The sequence below is a fragment of the Hermetia illucens genome, chromosome 1 (assembly GCF_905115235.1).
Source record: "Hermetia illucens chromosome 1, iHerIll2.2.curated.20191125, whole genome shotgun sequence".
NCBI classification, from domain to species: Eukaryota; Metazoa; Arthropoda; class Insecta; order Diptera; family Stratiomyidae; genus Hermetia; species Hermetia illucens.
This window is the reverse complement of record NC_051849.1, coordinates 148,139,157-148,155,990: the sequence shown is the minus strand read 5'-3', so window position 1 is coordinate 148,155,990 and position 16,834 is coordinate 148,139,157. Positions and strand designations below refer to the sequence as shown.

The following is a 16,834-nucleotide window of genomic DNA, read 5'->3' as shown; positions in this document are numbered from 1 at the left end:
GTAGCCCTGGATTTGTATTTCAGTATTTGTTAACACGTCCAGGAGTTCATCCACTACCATACTCCACATCAGCGGCGATAGTACTCCACCCTGTGGACAGCCTTGAGTGGTGTTCATGATAATAGAATTTGTACCTGTCGGTACCTCTATTTGTTTGCTTTCTAGCATTTTGCCCATCCAGAGTGCCAGGGTGTTTCCCACTCCTTTGCGGCTCAGGGCATCCTGTATCTCTGTGTGCGTTGTATTGTCGAATGCTCCTGCGATATCCAAAAACGCGCACAGCGCAATTTCTTTTGTTTCTATGGTATCCCGTAGTACCTCTGTCAGCTGATACAGAGCAGTTTCCGGGAAGATAGGGTAACCAGTAGGGTTAATGTAGTACTGCACATTGTGCATCCCTTGTTTAGAGAGACTACATTCGGTAGTAATCTGGCTGAACTTTTGGAGGAGTGCCCGAACACGAGAGTCAGTAATGTCCTCTAAAAGTACGGGAAGATTGTTGTTGGGGAGAGATGAGATTTGGCCTGACGAATTAAGGTTGGTTGTGTAGTCTATGAGGGACCTGTTCTGCAAGTCCACTAGCAATCCATAGTGACACAAATGGGGAAGCTGACATCCGTTAGGATGAATCGGCACGGGAACGTCCTACGCAAGCCAAGATTCGCGTCCACTTGCCTGTACCTGTAGGTGTTAATGCGCGAGGAATTTGCCCCCGCAAGTTTCAAAGTTTGAGGAGTTAGCTGATGATACCATTATTTACAATTAATATCTTCGATAAAATACGAAATTAAAATGACCTGCCCGGTCGGTGGTTCGCAACTTAATAACTTCAATTATTTCTTTTTCATATTCAATTATTTTATTTACAATTCAAAATTAGCAAGGGCTACTACGCCACGGAGAACACCGGCGGTTGCTAACCCTGCTACGCCACACATGCGTACCGCAAAGTTTATCTAGTCGAAAAGTAGGAGGACCTGCAGGAGTATTGTGGGCATTCTGACAGGCCATAATCCACTAGCTGGGCATATGTTCCAAATGGAAATTATTCAAGATGATACGTGTCTCTCTTGTAATGAGGAAGCGGTATCCGCGGAGCATTTCCTATGTGAATGCCCCGCCTATGGACGCATCAGGCATCAGATCTTTGGTGCCGATGTTCTCCAGTTGCAACGGGTAGCATCATATCCACTAACCGAAATCCTGGGATGTTAACGAATCCGGAATATTCTGTTAGATGGGGGTGGCGAGTACAATGGGACAACACGGCCTGAGTGCTTAGGAGCTGCAACTTCTCCCCTACGACACAACACACCCTCTTTATTTTAAATTCAGTTTCATTTGAAATCCATATATTGACCATACAATATCACATTGTGAACCCTTGCGTGACTCATGCTTTTTGTGTGACCTTCAAGAGTGCCCAATTTAATCGTTGGTGGGATCTCATTCAAAAAAAGTAGTTTAGGATTAACTAAATATTTAGTTTAGTGTGTTAATAACAGTTTAGCACCCATAATTGTCTACCAACATGATACAACCTTTGAATATTCGATTTGATTTTGTATTGTATTGCTTTGGTCAGCAGATCCAATGCATTCCACCTTGGTCAATTACTTCTGAATCAAACTGTGATCAAAGCTTAGCGATTCCGCGCCACCAGCCTTCTAGAATCTTAGCGTGGAAACGATCTATCCAAATATTTCTCAGCAGATCGACTTCTCGCCGGCTCCACTGCCTGCATGGGCTCCCTCTCGATGTCTGCATGGCTGCGCGCTCCCCGCAGTCAACGTACATTGCGGGGAGCATGGGCAGCGTGCGAGCGGCCCAAGAGCGCGGCTGAGCGAGCCCCGATGAGGAAGACTGGTCGGCGCGCGCTTGTGTGCGTGAGCGATCTTGAGATCATTGACAGAAATCTTTTTATATTTTCGGAATGATCAACAGGAAATCAAAGCGAATATTCAGATGGAGATGCGCTCCTAGTCGCGGACAGGTGTAGATTTCGGGCTGAGAAGATAGTTGAACCGGTTTCAGTGGTCGAAACAGTCCGCGTCGCGAATTCCTCGCTAATTTGCTGCCGCCGCTCGAGCCGTGGGTCTAGTCGCGCTTTACTGTGGAAGATACTTCGCCTTTTGTGTGCCTAATTGTTCCCAGTGCGGGCCGCCGATACTGGCCCTGTCGCATTTTTCCAGATACGTTCTCGCTGCTCCACAAGTTGCCGCAGGGCCGCCGCACCGCCGTTGTTTACGTGCACACATTTCACGCGACGGATTAGTTTGAGTGATCGACACCCGTGCGGCCGTCAGAGCTTTGCAGCCTCCGCAGCTTTTCATAAACAAATAGTGCGAGCGCCCCTGGGAAACCGTCCGAAGACGTCGAGGGTTATTTTCGATTGCCGTGGATTCCCTAAGGATTTCGCAAGATTTTCATTGCCCGGGAGCGCTGAGCTGCTGACTGGACTTGGGTCTGGTTAGGAGGAAATCGTCTTGGCGATTAAGGAAACGGCGTGAACGGCGGCCGACAGCGTGCGCCGAGTTGGCCCCACGACAGCGCGACCCGCGTCCTCCTCGCGCGCCCGCTCGAGTCAACAAGTGACAGTGCCGCGAACCGAACCGTACTCCGCGTGTTTTTGTTGGCGCCCGCGGCTGGGCCCATGGTGGAGTGTCAAAAGTGTGTCTGATTGCGTGACGCGCCCGCTGGCTGCACTCTGTCAAGCAAGTGATAACGAGACCATCGACGCCAGCCCCGACCGCGGCTGCGAGACAGGCCGAGTAGCCACCCGCCTGTCCCCCCGGCCGACGCCAAGTGCCCTTGGGGCCGTCCTAGTCAGCTGTCAACTGTTGCGCTAACTGTTGCTGTGTGACCGCAAAGTGTTCCATGCAAATCGTGCAAGTTGCGTTTCCGACCCCCGCAATTTGGGCCTAGTTCACTCGCATTCGCTTCTGTGATTTTCACTTTCGTTGTGCTTTGCCGTTGCAAAAGTGCCGAAAGTACGGTCGCCGGTTTGCTCAGACAACAGAACCGTTGTTCTGCGCGCGCACAGTGAATCTTACCTGCCGCGTTGCCCAGGTGTTTCTTGGCCGAAGTGCGTTCTCGCGCGTTGTGCAAGTGTTTGTTTCAGGTGAAGTGACTGTGCGGGAAAGTGTCTCGAAGCTGCCGAAAACACCGGCACCCTCTCCGCTCTCAACCTCTTCTGGCTGCTGTGAATCGGATCAACATGTACGTACCGCAAAATATTTACATATTCTTTCAGCCCTGCTAGTGGCTAGGTGGGTCGACGTCTAGGCATTAGTCATACGCGTCCTCTAACGGGCGGCCAAGGACCCTCCCGCGATCAGGTGTCGAAGGGTCCTTCCTCGCCGATCAGGTTATCAGCCTGCAAGCAACCCACCGCCTTCCACTCCACCTAAAAATAGACCCGGTCCGTGGAAATTTACTTGTGAATGGATTTGGAATTTTTGATCGTCTCGCAATGCGACCGGATCGGGGGATCAGCGTTTTTTATGCTAAAAGCGAGTTATCTGCTTAATTTATTTTCATAAGCTCCAACAAGAAACCTGTTTTTATGGCCTTCCGTGACTGTCATCTCGATACTCGGCCAACAACAACTTCCCAGAGAACGTGCTTTTCACGAATGGCCGGACGGAACGAGGTGCAATTCTTTAGGTTCTTGGTTACAGTATTGCAACAAAGTAGGAGGATGATTGGAGTGCGAATTACTTTATTCAGTGAATGTATTGCTAAGGAAGGTTGAATATGTTCAGGTTTTCCATTGATTTTTAAGGTTCATTACGACTAGCGGCGTGCTTTTCTCATTTCAGTTCGATGAGATAAATGTGTCTGCTACCCGAGAATTTAACACTTTTTCCTTTAAATGAATTGTTCTACACCAAAATGCAAACTCCGTCAAAAGCACCCCCATGCCACTTAAAAAAAGGAGAGAGTTTTTGCAGTTTTTGGTATCGTCTCTGGGAAATACCCTCGACAACATTTTATTCTGTGCAACGATTTCGATTTCTTGTCTGCAGGATTATTCTGCTCTTATATTATGGTGGCCAACAACACCTAAACGGTATCTGGCCCGTACGATTGAGTCAAGATTTTCTCAGGTCAGGGTGGCGACACAGCCAGTTGTTGGGGACTTTTCAAATGTTGCTCCTATAACCCAACAAAGAGAGGTCCGGAACTACCTCAACGTAACATATGACGTTGATTGACATCTAGTTCGGTGGCACCATCGACAGAAGCAGCCAAAATAGACAAATTGATCGACGCTCTCTATGTTCTACTAATATAGATAGGAAGAGTGCGATGACACGTGTGATTGGGAATCTTGGTTTTGTTTGTGTTCATCTTTAGTTCCACTGTGCTTGCTTCTCTCTCCAAATTCAGTCCCATTTGTCCAAGGTCCAATACTTTGTAAGATATCATCAGTCTAGTAGAGGCGTTTGAGGAAAAATCTTATGATCCATTGAAGTTCTCCAGATCCTTCGGAAAGGACGCCATCGGTAACAAAAAGGAATAGTATCGGTGACAGAATGCAACCTTGTCGAACTCAGTCTTGAGGATTAAATTCCTCTGGAATTTAATCTCAACACAACAGTTGACATTTTGTGCCATCCTATCTCGGTCTGATAATAGCTATCCGTTACTTTGAAATGTCCCTCTTGCGTAAAACATTCCAGAGCAATTCCACTTTGAGGCTGTCGAAAGCCTTCTCGAATCTTTATCCATGAAGAGCAAGTGAAGCGATGAACAGAATTCGGAACTCCAAAATGACTCGAAGGTTGCTGAGGTGGTCAATGTAGGAGAGTCTAGAAAGGAACCTAGCTCCCTGTCTATCAAGCTTCCAAGGTCCCCTTTATTTTGTTTCTGGAAAATTTCATTTACAATCAATATGTTACCTCTCCAATTGTCGTACGCCTTTCTTCCAAATTTTTGCGAAATTTACGGATAAGTTAATAAACCAGCACCAGGAGCTGCGATGGATAGTTTCCCGGCGAGACCTTCCACCTCGTTTAAGTGCACTGATTGCTAAATTGATTTGACTTCACTTACATGTTACAGGAACTAGCCTTTTCATTGCCCAAGCAATTATGTGGTTGAAGACTGAGGCCAAATGTCCCCCCCCCCCCCTGCTCGTCGTCCTGGATCAGAAGTATACCTTTAACGTTCCTAGCAAGCCCATCAAGAAGCTTGCAACCATCTGCCGTTTTTTTGTGATCCCCTATTCAGGACCCAATCGTTACTCTTTGCGGCAGCTTTTTGCATTCGTATTCGAAAAGTTGATATCTCGGTATTCACACAAGTGAATACGAAAACGGTGGTATTTTCATGTCCCAAACAAAAAAAAAGTTTACCAAGCACCAAAAATTTAGTTTTTAATATTTTTTAATAATTCTAGTTTGCGGACTGTAGGTAAGTCTGTACGTTAAAATGCCGATTACTTTTTTCTTTAAGATGATCGTAGCGCCATCTAGCGTGGCAACAGAAAAACATCTTTTTTGGAGATGGGTGTATAAATTGCTCTATATTTCAATAACGAGCTATGCAATCGGTCTGGACAATTACTATGCACGCTCAAGATATTAATAAATCTATGGTAAAAAATTCGTATTTGTATTTTTCTCCAGTTCTTCACAAAAAATTTCTTCAAAAAGCCAAAAAAAAACGGCCTTGACACGGGATGGCCCCCTTAATAGTTCAGCTCACAGTGGCCCTTATATTTGTACGCATCTCAATTCGCTATTCAACCAACCACTTCGGATCATCTATGTGCATACCGCGAGGGGTTGTTTGTGCTGTACACATTAATGTATTAAGTTGTTGCAAATGAAATGGCCGTTTTTGCTTACAAAAATTTATTTATTTAATCAAAATAGGTGCCAGTCGATTCAAAACACTTCTTCCTACGAGATTCAAGAGCATTTATGCCAGTTTCGTAGAAATCTAACTGTCGGGTGTTGATAAATTCGTCGAAGGCAATTTTGACAGCCTCTTCATTCCTAAATTGTTTTTCCGCTAAAAAATGATCCAAATGCTTAAAAAAGTGGAAGTCGGTTGGCGAAAGGTCCGGTGAATATGGTGGATGAGGCAGACTCTCATACTGCAACTTGTTCAGCTTTTGAACTGTTGTTCTGGATACATGAGGTGGTGCATTGTTGTGAAGTAGTATCACACCATCTCTGTTGACCAATCTCGGCCGTTGAATACTCAATTTTTGGTGCATTTCCTCGAGTTGGGTACAGTATTTCTGTGCATTTATCGTTTCTCCAGGTGCCAAGAAAGAATAGTGGATAACTCCAGCTCTAGACCACCAAACACTCACCATTACCTTCTTCGGATGGAGGCTCGGTTTCGGCATGTGCTTCGGTGGCCATCGTGCTGATCGGCGACGATTGTCCACCTTTTATCACATGTCACTATTCTGTGCAAAAAGGAATCGAAAAGGAATGTGCAAAGGAATCGGAATTATGTTGCAGGTGAGTAGAGAACTGCAAATTTCCATTCGCAGCGCCATGTTTTGCTCCGTAAGAGCATGCGGAACCCATTTGTCGAGCTTTTTCACCTTTCCAAGTTGTTGCAAGTGCCGGGAAACTGTCGAATAGTGTACGCCCAGTTTCTCTGCAATGCCCCTCACAGACGTGTATCGGATTCGACTAGCAAATGCAGCTCGTCGTTGACAATCGATGGTCCTGGATGCCCGCGTGGCTCACTTTGAAGGTTTACGTCGCCTGACCGGAATTTTTCGAACCACGAATTTAACCTAAACAGACATTTGGCTGTTTTGATGTTGATACAGGCACAGACTTTTACCTACCCCTACCTTGCAATATGATCAGATCACTAAGGTCCTATTATTCGCTATCCAGGCGAATACAAACATTTCAATACAAAAAATCCGTATTTGCACTTAGAAATATTAATCGAATAGAATTCGAATTCGTTGTCGTAAATACGAATACGTATTCACTTTAGGACATGAGAATACAGCCGCATTCGTATTCTTTTGCGAAACTACCGAGATATTCACTTTTTCGAATACGAATGCGAATGCAGCTTGACTAGAGCCAGAGAGAAGAGCACTGCTTATGGAGGCGAACTGTTCACATTAGTAATCCCACTGCGGAATAGCAGACGGGTTCCGGAAACAAAACGGGCTTAGCTTTGGCGGTTCCAGTTCGCCACGTCTGTGAAAAGATGCGGCAAGCGTCTATCAAATCCGAGGCCAGTGTTATAAAAGTCATTACCTCAGCCATCTTCCCGTCTTAAGGGGGTCATCTCGTGTGAAGGTCGTTTTTTTCGCTTTTTTTAGAATTTTTTGTGAAGAACTGGATAAGGGTGAATTTTTCGCGATAGATTGATTAATATCTTGAGCGTACACATTAATTTTTCCAGCCCGATCGCATAGTTGGGTTTTGAAATACAGAGCAATTTATACACCCATCTCCAGAGTAAGGTGTTTTTCTGCTGCCACGTTAGAGGGCGCTGTGATCATCTTAAAGAAAAAAGTAAACGCAAGTGATATTTACATTCAAAGTTTTGAATTTTCACACAATAGACAACTTTGACCTATTATAACTTTGTTAGTAATAGTGTGATTTTCCAAATTTGGTGAGATTATGCCCTATACTGTAGCCTAGATTGCTGCAAAATCTTGTGATTCTAGGGTGAACTTAAGGGGGGTTTTCCTGTCAATTACTAAAATTATAGTAATGTACTATTATTAACTTTATTTAAACAGGTATCGGTATGGAGGGTATTTCGGAGCCTAGGCACCATATAGTGGCAGCCTTTTTTTTCGGTTTGGTAGTTTCTGAGAATGGGTTTGTTAAAAACATGACACTTTCAACCCCGTGTACTCCCCACCTTTTCAACAAAAGTCAAAACTAAGACCAGCTTCGAAAAGTACTAACCGAGACCTTTAATTTGATACCCAACATCACTATATTTGATGAAAAAAAAATTTACACCCCCCTTTTGCATGTATGGGGACCCCCCCTTAAATTCGTCGTAAAAGGATGTAACTCACTATATGCGTGAGCGTTCACAGTTCCCACTTTCTACTAAATTTGGTGTCAATCGCTATAACCGTCTCCGAGAAAAATGCGTGTGACGGACAGACAGACAGACAGTAAACCGATTTTAATAAGGTTTTGTGTTTACACAAAACCTTAAAAATGGGTAAATAAAATTAAACGGGTTGACAAGAGTATTTCCTTTTTTGGCTAAGAATTTGATAAACAAAATACAGTATTTCCGGGAGCAATCGTCCCTCCTTCAGCTTCAGAAAAGAGAAAACACTGAAGTCTTCGAAATACTGTATTTTTTTTTTTTCAACAAATTCTTAGCTAGCAGAAATCATTTTCTCGATCCGTTCAATTTTATTTAAACTTTGGCTAACTAACCACCTCCTAACTCAAACCAAAAATGAGTTGTGACGGGGAGGTACCTCTTTTGTTTTAGGACCTCAGTGCAACAGAAGAAAAAGATAATGTTGGGTGTATGAGAGAAACAGGAAAAGAGAATACTTGGAAACGCCTATCGTCTAGGTTGTGAACTCTATCACACGAAGATAGGTTCGAAGAGTTATATAACTTATTACAACCTACGAGCGAATTGTCGAAAACCAAAAAAAAAAAAGGGCAAGAATAATAATTTGCCTAAGGCAAATTATGGAAAAATACTTTATAGACAATTTAAATTTCCAAGATTTTTTACCATAGAAACTCAAAACAATGCAAAATTTTTTTTTCCCTTCTTCTTCTTCCTCAATGGCGTGACAGGCCAAATCGGCCCTTTGCCTCTTGCATTTTTCGATCGCGTCTTCCAGTTATAAAATTTCAGCGACTTCTTATTGACTTCGTCCACTGAGTCTTCTCGCCGTTTGCGTGGCTTTCCAATTGGGGGCGTTTTACGTAACCGGCGAATTTTCGTAGTTTTACCACCACTAATGCTACCTGGGTCGCCATAGAGCTTGTACAACTCATGGTTGTATCTAATTCGCCAGTCAGCTCCATCTTTTACCGATCCAAGTATTCGACGTAGAACTTTACGTTCGAATGTGTCGATGGACTTCCCTAACGCCTGCGTTAGAGCCCATGCTTCACAGCCGTACAGTAGCACAGGTCGTATTATTTTTCTTGTAAATTCGGAGCTTATTTTTCAGGTGCTCCCTTCTACTTTTCATTATCCATAGGACTGAGCAGTATGATTTGTTTTCCATCATTATTCGTCGCTGACGTTCACCCTTTTCATTACCACCGTGCTATGTTTACTATGTTTACTTTAATCAAAGCTGTCCATGTTTTCAAAATAAAGTCCCCCATTGTCAGGTTTTGTCATATTGGCGGCTGTCTTTTTAATTAATTCTTGGGCCGACTTCTAGCGCTGCTTCATTTAGTTGCAGCAATAATTTCTTGGCGTCTAGAATTGAACGTGACGTGATGATTATGTCGTTACCGGATCCCACTATTTGCGAAGATTTGTAGAGCCACGTTCCCGTGGTACCTAACTCCAGTTTGTGGATAATATATAACAATAAACAAAGAAAACTACTTTAAGCGTCGTTTTTTCTCCGGGAAATGAATCATAAATTGGAAAAATTAGTTCGAGCACTGTTTTTTTTTCGTACAAAAATATTTACGAAAAGGGCAATAATGAAAGCAGTTACTTTATGACAATTTTTGTTTAAAAATTTACATTATACATCTAATTCTATATAAGATATACTACAAAATCATGTACAACAGAAAGATTAAAAATATATTCGTTTTTTAACTGAAAACATCATTAAAAACTATCAGCTCGTATTTTTTCTGCCACTGTACGAGTATATCCGGCTGGTGAATTATGGACTTTCAGAATGCCCACAATAATTCTACAAGTATTCCTCCTTTCCGAAAGGATAAACTTTGCGGTATGCATGTTAGGTTCTGAAAGGAAAAATTTGGTGTATTTAGGCGCTGCCAGCTGTCACTATGGGAACTTGTTCCCAGTTTATGAAGACAGCCTTAGTCAGTGTCACTAATACTCCAATTGCTGGTTCCGATTCCGGCATGGGGGAGATTGAACCCTCTTTTGCTGAGGCATTCGACTCAGTGATCAGATAATCAGTGTGCATTCCTGAACGACTTTCGAGGTGATCAGCACTACTTAATGGCCACCGTGCAGCCTGGCTGCAGATTGCGATACACTTGCCCTTCAACAGTTCGACAATCACCCAGGTTGCCGCCCTTAGGATTTTCAGTTTGAAAACCCGTTGCATATTGTTCCAAAAGAAAACCCCTCTCGTTTTTATTTGACTCGGGCTTTAGATCCCTGTTCTGCTTTTGAGCCATCGATGTAAGAGACCTCCGTATATCTCGCCCCGCATTCCTCTGGGACTTCTCAGTTCTCTCGACGTTTCAGGGTAACTTCATACCTTCTACCAAATGTATGGGGCCCCAAAATCAGGAAGCATGTAATAACTGGATTTAGTTCTGTTAATAACTCTTCCAATGTTCTGTGTTCACCACGTCCATTGCTTCTCCATAGATCTAATCGAATTAGTCTATGGGCTGCTTCGTTGAAGCGGATCAATGATCAGAAGGGTTCGAAGGCTCTATTCACTGCTGTAAGTGATGGAGACCGTGGCCCACTCAAAATGCGATACTGTGCCAAATCCCGGAGAATTGAACGTAGTGTGCGCCGTGATCAAAGGGATGAGGGCGACCCGTTTTGACTGTGATCATTGGAGGGGTATTTGCATGCTCCCTGCCATTGTAAAGATAATAGCTAAAACAATTCTGGAACACATCAAAGAATATCTCGAAGGCTTGATCGACAGAGAGTAATCTGGTTTCCGCTCGAGATCTTCCTGCATTGACCACTTCAACACCCTATAGATCATTTTGGAACAGGGCGCGGAGTTCCGATCTTCGCTGCACCTGCGATCATCGATTTCGAAAAAGCTTTCCACATAAACTAATAGCTATTATCAGAGCGGAATATGATGACGCAGAATGTCACGTGCTGCACCGAGGCAAAATCTCCCCGGCTTTCGAGTTCCAAAGAGGAGTGCACTTGGGTTGCATGCTGTCAGCAATATTATTTGTTCTTGATATCGCTGACGTTCTTCATGCTGCTCTGTCAGGAGGACGTGGAGGAGTTTATTGAATAATGACATCTTTCCTCAAATACCTCGACTATGCTAATGGTATCTGCTTGCTATCTCATCGGGTCATGGGCGTTGGCCAAATGGCTCTAGATTTGGGAAAAGAGAATGATAAACACGAACAAAAGGAAGGTTCTCAGTTTGACGGGTCAATGCACGTTCCCTATCTACATTATAGCATCGAAAGCAACGATCAGTTTGTATATGTAGAAAGCGTGGTTTCTGCCGACGGTGGCACCGAATTGGAGGTTGCTCGACGAATTAACAGCGGTGCAGTCACTTCGACACTAAAATCAAGTTGAGACTGTTCTGTGTTAGCGTCCTTTCGCATTGTGATCGGAAAGCACAAGTGGCAATGAATAAGCTACACTTTAAGGAGAGGCGACAATTGTATTGTGAGCTATGTCTTGCAGTGGAATCGTCTTTCCCAATATGGCCGACGAGTTGGTCGCCTCAAGGGCACTTGGTGCAGAGCAATAGTGGTGTAGAGGGGGAATGCGAGCGTCTCGGGAAGTCGTGGGGGAAGCTTCAGCGCACTTTAGGCAATCGCGAGCGATATAAAGAAAGGTACTCGTTTTGAGTGTGACACTCTGTCCTCCCAAAGTTAGTAGATAAAATATTCCTGGAACGCGTCAAAGAACATCTGAAGAGCTTGATTGGCAGAATAGGCTGGTTTTCGCTCGCGGATCCTCTCTCCTGCATTGTCCACGTCAACAGCCTACGGGTTATTTTGGAATAGTATGCTTAGTTTAGATCTTCGTTTCACCTGCTCATCATCTATTTCGAGAAATCTTTCGATAGTATGAAAAGGAAGTGTACTCTACGAAGCAGGTTCATTCGACATATGATGGCAGAAAATGCCACGTGCTTCACCGAGGTAAAATCTTGGAGGAATTTCAGGTCTAGAACGTAATCCAGGGTTGCATCGTGTCACCGATATTATTTCTCCTTGATATCGGTCACTTTCTTCATACTGGCCTTTCACGAGGGCGCTGAGGAGTTCAATGGGCTGTGACATTTTTCCAATCTTTTTTTTGGTTTCGGGCATGATAGCTCTTTGCCCTGTGGCTCGACACATGTCTCAAAGAAGATTGCCTGGTGATCGCTGTGGGTGTATCATTCACTGACGCACCAGGACATACCTAGCGTCAGTGCAGGGCTGACAAAGGTCAGGTCGGAACTCGGACAGCCCCAAGTTGGGTGAAGGGTAATTCGTCCGGATCGAGACTCTGCTCTCTATAAGGCCCCGCAGGGTTACTCCTTTTACACGGTCCTTCACTTTTGGCGTTTATTGCCCTTGTCTATACTTTATCCTTCATCGTCTTTGGCATTGGTGGAGATCTCAAAGTTGATGAGCTTCTTTTGAATGGATCCGTTCCTTGTTCCTGGAGCACCTCCTGCTGTCGAGCATCTTAAGCATATGGAGTGGGTGTTGCCACGGTTTTTGTTGTCCAAAAATCTGCCTTCAGTTCATCTTTGTCTGTCTGTCTGTCTTTTTGTTTTTTTTTTTTTTTGTGTTCCCGATGGAAGGTGGAAAGCTTCAAAGGCTACCGCAGGCTCCTGCCACACTCTCCCCGCAGGACTCCCATTTGGTATTACGTCGCGAGGCTGGATCAGAATTTATTCTGCGCTCATGTCAATATTCGTGTTCCTCTCGCGTTCATTCTTTCGGATGACTTCCTCCTGCTTAAGCTTCTTTCCGATGGCTGTAATCACTTTTTCAACTTCGGTTCATATCCCTTTGGCTTTCACCATAAGCTCCATGATATTTTCGGGTGTAAAGTGCTCCCCGGTTGTAGCTTCTAATGTAGCCCTTTGGGTTTCGAATCTGGGGCAGTGAAAAAAGACGTGTTCTGCGTCCTCTGGAATGTTTGCGCACTATGGGCAATATGGCGAATCATCACGCCCAAATCGATACAGATATGCTCGATAGCCTCCGTGTTCGCTCAAGAATTGAGTTAAGTCGAAACCTACTTCGCCGTGAGGTCGCTCGATCTATTTCCGGATATCCCATATGATTTTATGAGTCCAACGGCCTTTTTCTGACTCGTCCCATTTCTCTTCCCATTCCGCAGTTCCAGCTCGTGCGAACTGTCGCCGACGGGCAGGAGATTCTCCGGTGAGGTACGCTCTGTCTGTCTATCTGTCACAAGCACTTTTCTCAGAAACGGCTGTACCGATTGGCACGAAATTTAAAGAGAAGGTTGGAACTATAGACCCCCAGACATGCAGTTAGTGATATCCTTCTAGGATGAATTTAGGAGGGGGTCCCCATACATGTAAAAGGGGGGTGTAAAATTTTTTTTCACCGAATGTAGTGTGGGGTGGGGTATCAAATGAAAAGTCTCGATTAGTACTTTTCGAATCCTTACTTAGTTTTGAGATCTATTAGAAATGCGGGGAGTGAGAGGGGTGAAAAGTGATGATTTCTTTAACGGACCCATTCTCAGAAACTACCCAACCGAAAAATCTGGAAAAATTCATGAAGCTGCCTCTATATGGTGCCCAGCCCTCAAAATCTCTCCATATCGATATCTGTTCAAATTAGTTAATAAGTTAATAATAGTATATTACCATATTTTTTGTCAAAATTGAGTAAAACCCCCCTTAAGTTTATCTCAGAGTTATAAAAGTTGGTAGTAGTATAAAATATAATATGAATCAGAGTGAAATTATGCGGTGTTTCCAACGATTAATTAATTGAAATAATAAAACTTGTTGTTTCTTTTTCGTTGGTGTGGGTATTTATTCTTGCAAATACCGATATTTCGGGAACCACTTGTTCCCTTCATCAGTGCAAACAAGTTTGCTCATCTATAGACATTATGTTCTATTTATACTACTCTATACTATGATATTATAATTACGACTAAAAACTTATATCTAGGTCCTGAAAAAGAAAATAAATATTTAATTTAACTACCTAATAGCTAATGTATCTTAAAACTTATATCTAGGTCCTGAAAAAGAATATTTAATTCACTTCCTAAAAGCTAATTTATCAATCCTAAAACAATACGAGATTATTTTACTTTAAGAGTTTTCTAAACAATGGGGAATAGCAGTTACCCAAATCTGAGTTCAACCTAGTGTCAACCCGTTGTTTGTTGATGAACCAGCTTTCGTAAGCATCCAGTTGGTTAGTCTTTCTTACTTGCTTTAGGACTTTCAATCTTTCATCACTGACTTTCATCAGCGCTTACTTTATGGCCGCATTCCGGCATGAAATGTCAAAAGCCATGGCTCACCAGAACAGGATTCGGAAGTCTGCTAACCAGCGTGAAATCAAGATCGTACGAGAACTGAAGAAGAAGCCGGTATATTACTTAAAAGCGGGTAAGGGCAACATGATCGTAATTATGGACAAGCAACATTACGATAACCTTGTTATGGAAAAGTTGACTGGTGGAAACTATTTCGAACTTAGGAATGACCCGCTACCAGGCTCTATAAAAAGAGTGGAGCAGGCCCTCAAAGAATGCTCTCTAGAGATCATTGCAGATTCAAACTCCCCTACGTACAACATCGCTAAATGGTTGGTCGATGAATGCCAAAAATTGGGATCCATTAACGGAAACCAATCCGTAAAAAACTCAAAAGAATTGATTGAGAGATTGAGTGCAGTGGGGACTTTGGCGGATAATGAACGACTAGTGTCATTTGACGTCAAAGCTCTATTCCCAAGCACGCCTGTAAGAGAAGCCATAACAAAATTTGAAGAGTGGCTATTACGGTTTGGCTCGACCCCAAAATGGAGGAAAAAGGCCAAACAATATGCGAGGTTGATTATTAGGATTGGATTATTGCCAAATAAATGGTTCAGGTACGTGGACGACATTTTGGCAGTGATCCCAGACACAAATATCCAAAATATGCTGGATAAAATCAACACGCTGCACCCTAAAATAACCTTCAGCCATGAGATTGAAGCAAATAATCAATTGGCTTTCCTAGATTTGACAATCAAACGTCAAAATGGACAAGTTACCTTTTCTATTTTCAGGAAACCGACCAGCACTCAACGCACCATCCCGGCCACTTCGTTTCACAGCTACCAACACAAAATGGCTGCTTATGGCACCATGATCCACCGCCTCTTAACAATTCCGCTCACTGAGGAAGACTACCTGAGCGAAAAACTCTATATCTTGGACACGGCTATGAAGAACGGGTACCCCAGCGCCACCATAGAAACAATGATTAAGAAACACACCCGAAGGTTAGAACGTAGTAATCTTACTACACTCTATAGCCAACAAGCAACCTTAACTGCTCAGAAAAGATCAAGTGTCACCTTCTCAAACTTGTCCAAACACATACAAAGGACATTGAAAAGGTTTGACATACAGCTGGTAGGATCAAGCCGTATCTACCAGCTAAAAACCCAGCTGGCGGGGGAAAAAGATCCAAAAACGGTGGAAGAGATGAGCGGCATCTATAAAATCGCCTGCTCGGATTGCCCGAAGGTATATATCGGGCAGACAAAAAGATTGGCAACCACTAGATTTAGGGAGCACATGAAGGAGGCAGAGCTGGCTGTAAAGCACTCCCGAAAACCCACTAAATCTATGGTGGCAAAACATATGGTCGAATGCGGCCATAAAGTAAGCGCTGATGACTTGAAAGTCCTAAAGCAAGTAAGAAAGACTAACCAACTGGATGCTTACGAAAGCTGGTTCATCAACAAACAACCGGTTGACACTAGGTTGAACTCAGATTTGGGTAACTGCTATTCCCCATTGTTTAGAAAACTCTTAAAGTAAAATAATCTCGTCTTGTTTTAGGATTGATAAATTAGCTATTAGGAAGTGAATTAAATATTCTTTTTCAGGACCTAGATATAAGTTTTAAGATACATTAGCTATTAGGTAGTTAAATTAAATATTTATTTTCTTTTTCAGGACCTAGATATAAGTTTTTAGTCGTAATTATAATATCATAGTATAGAGTAGTATAAATAGAACATAATGTCTATAGATGAGCAAACTTGTTTGCACTGATGAAGGGAACAAGTGGTTCCCGAAATATCGGTATTTGCAAGAATAAATACCCACACCAACGAAAAAGAAACAACAAGTTTTATTATTTCAATATAATATGAAGCATATTATGTCCAAGTTTGATCAAAATCACACTGTTAGTAACAAAGTTACAATAGCTCAAAGTTGTCTATACCGTGTAAATTTAGAACCCGAAGTATTAATTCTGACATGCTAAATGCATATACATAACGGACTACTAAGGATAATTCTACACTCAAATATACTTACAGAAGAAGCAAACAAAACCTTTCATACCTGAAGCGCGCAGCTTCCGGTTTCCCGACTTGTTTATTGTCTAGATGACTCCGCTGAAGTGGTTGCTAGATTTTCTGACATAGCAGTCGTCTATGCAGCGCAATGTTCAAGGTCGTCCCACCTTGTTATAATACCGCAGTTACTTTGTATTTTTTCTTTCTATTTTTAACTCTTTGCTAAATAATGCCAATAATATGATTCCCTCGCCTTAAAAGGCATTACCTTTGGTTGTTTTTTATGCCCGCTTGGCAAATTGACAATTTGTTAAATTATTTACTTGTTGAGCGTTGGATTTTATGTAACCCTTTTGACCGAAAAAGAAATTTAGCTGCTGTCGTTCCCGAGAGGTCTTTTCTGTTTATGATCTCAGGAGTATCGTCTA

General features: G+C 43.0%; 1 protein-coding gene across 1 annotated transcript in view; it reads left to right on the top strand.

Moving 5' to 3' along the window:
* The first annotated feature begins 1,586 nt into the window (after nt 1-1,586).
* Nucleotides 1,587-16,834, top strand: part of LOC119646149 (cGMP-dependent protein kinase, isozyme 2 forms cD4/T1/T3A/T3B) — a 533,343-nt gene continuing 518,095 nt past the window's right edge. Inside the window, exon 1 of the mRNA XM_038046508.1 lies at nt 1,587-3,219. The gene's annotated coding sequence lies outside the window, so the exon portion shown is untranslated. The remainder of the gene's footprint in view (nt 3,220-16,834) is intronic.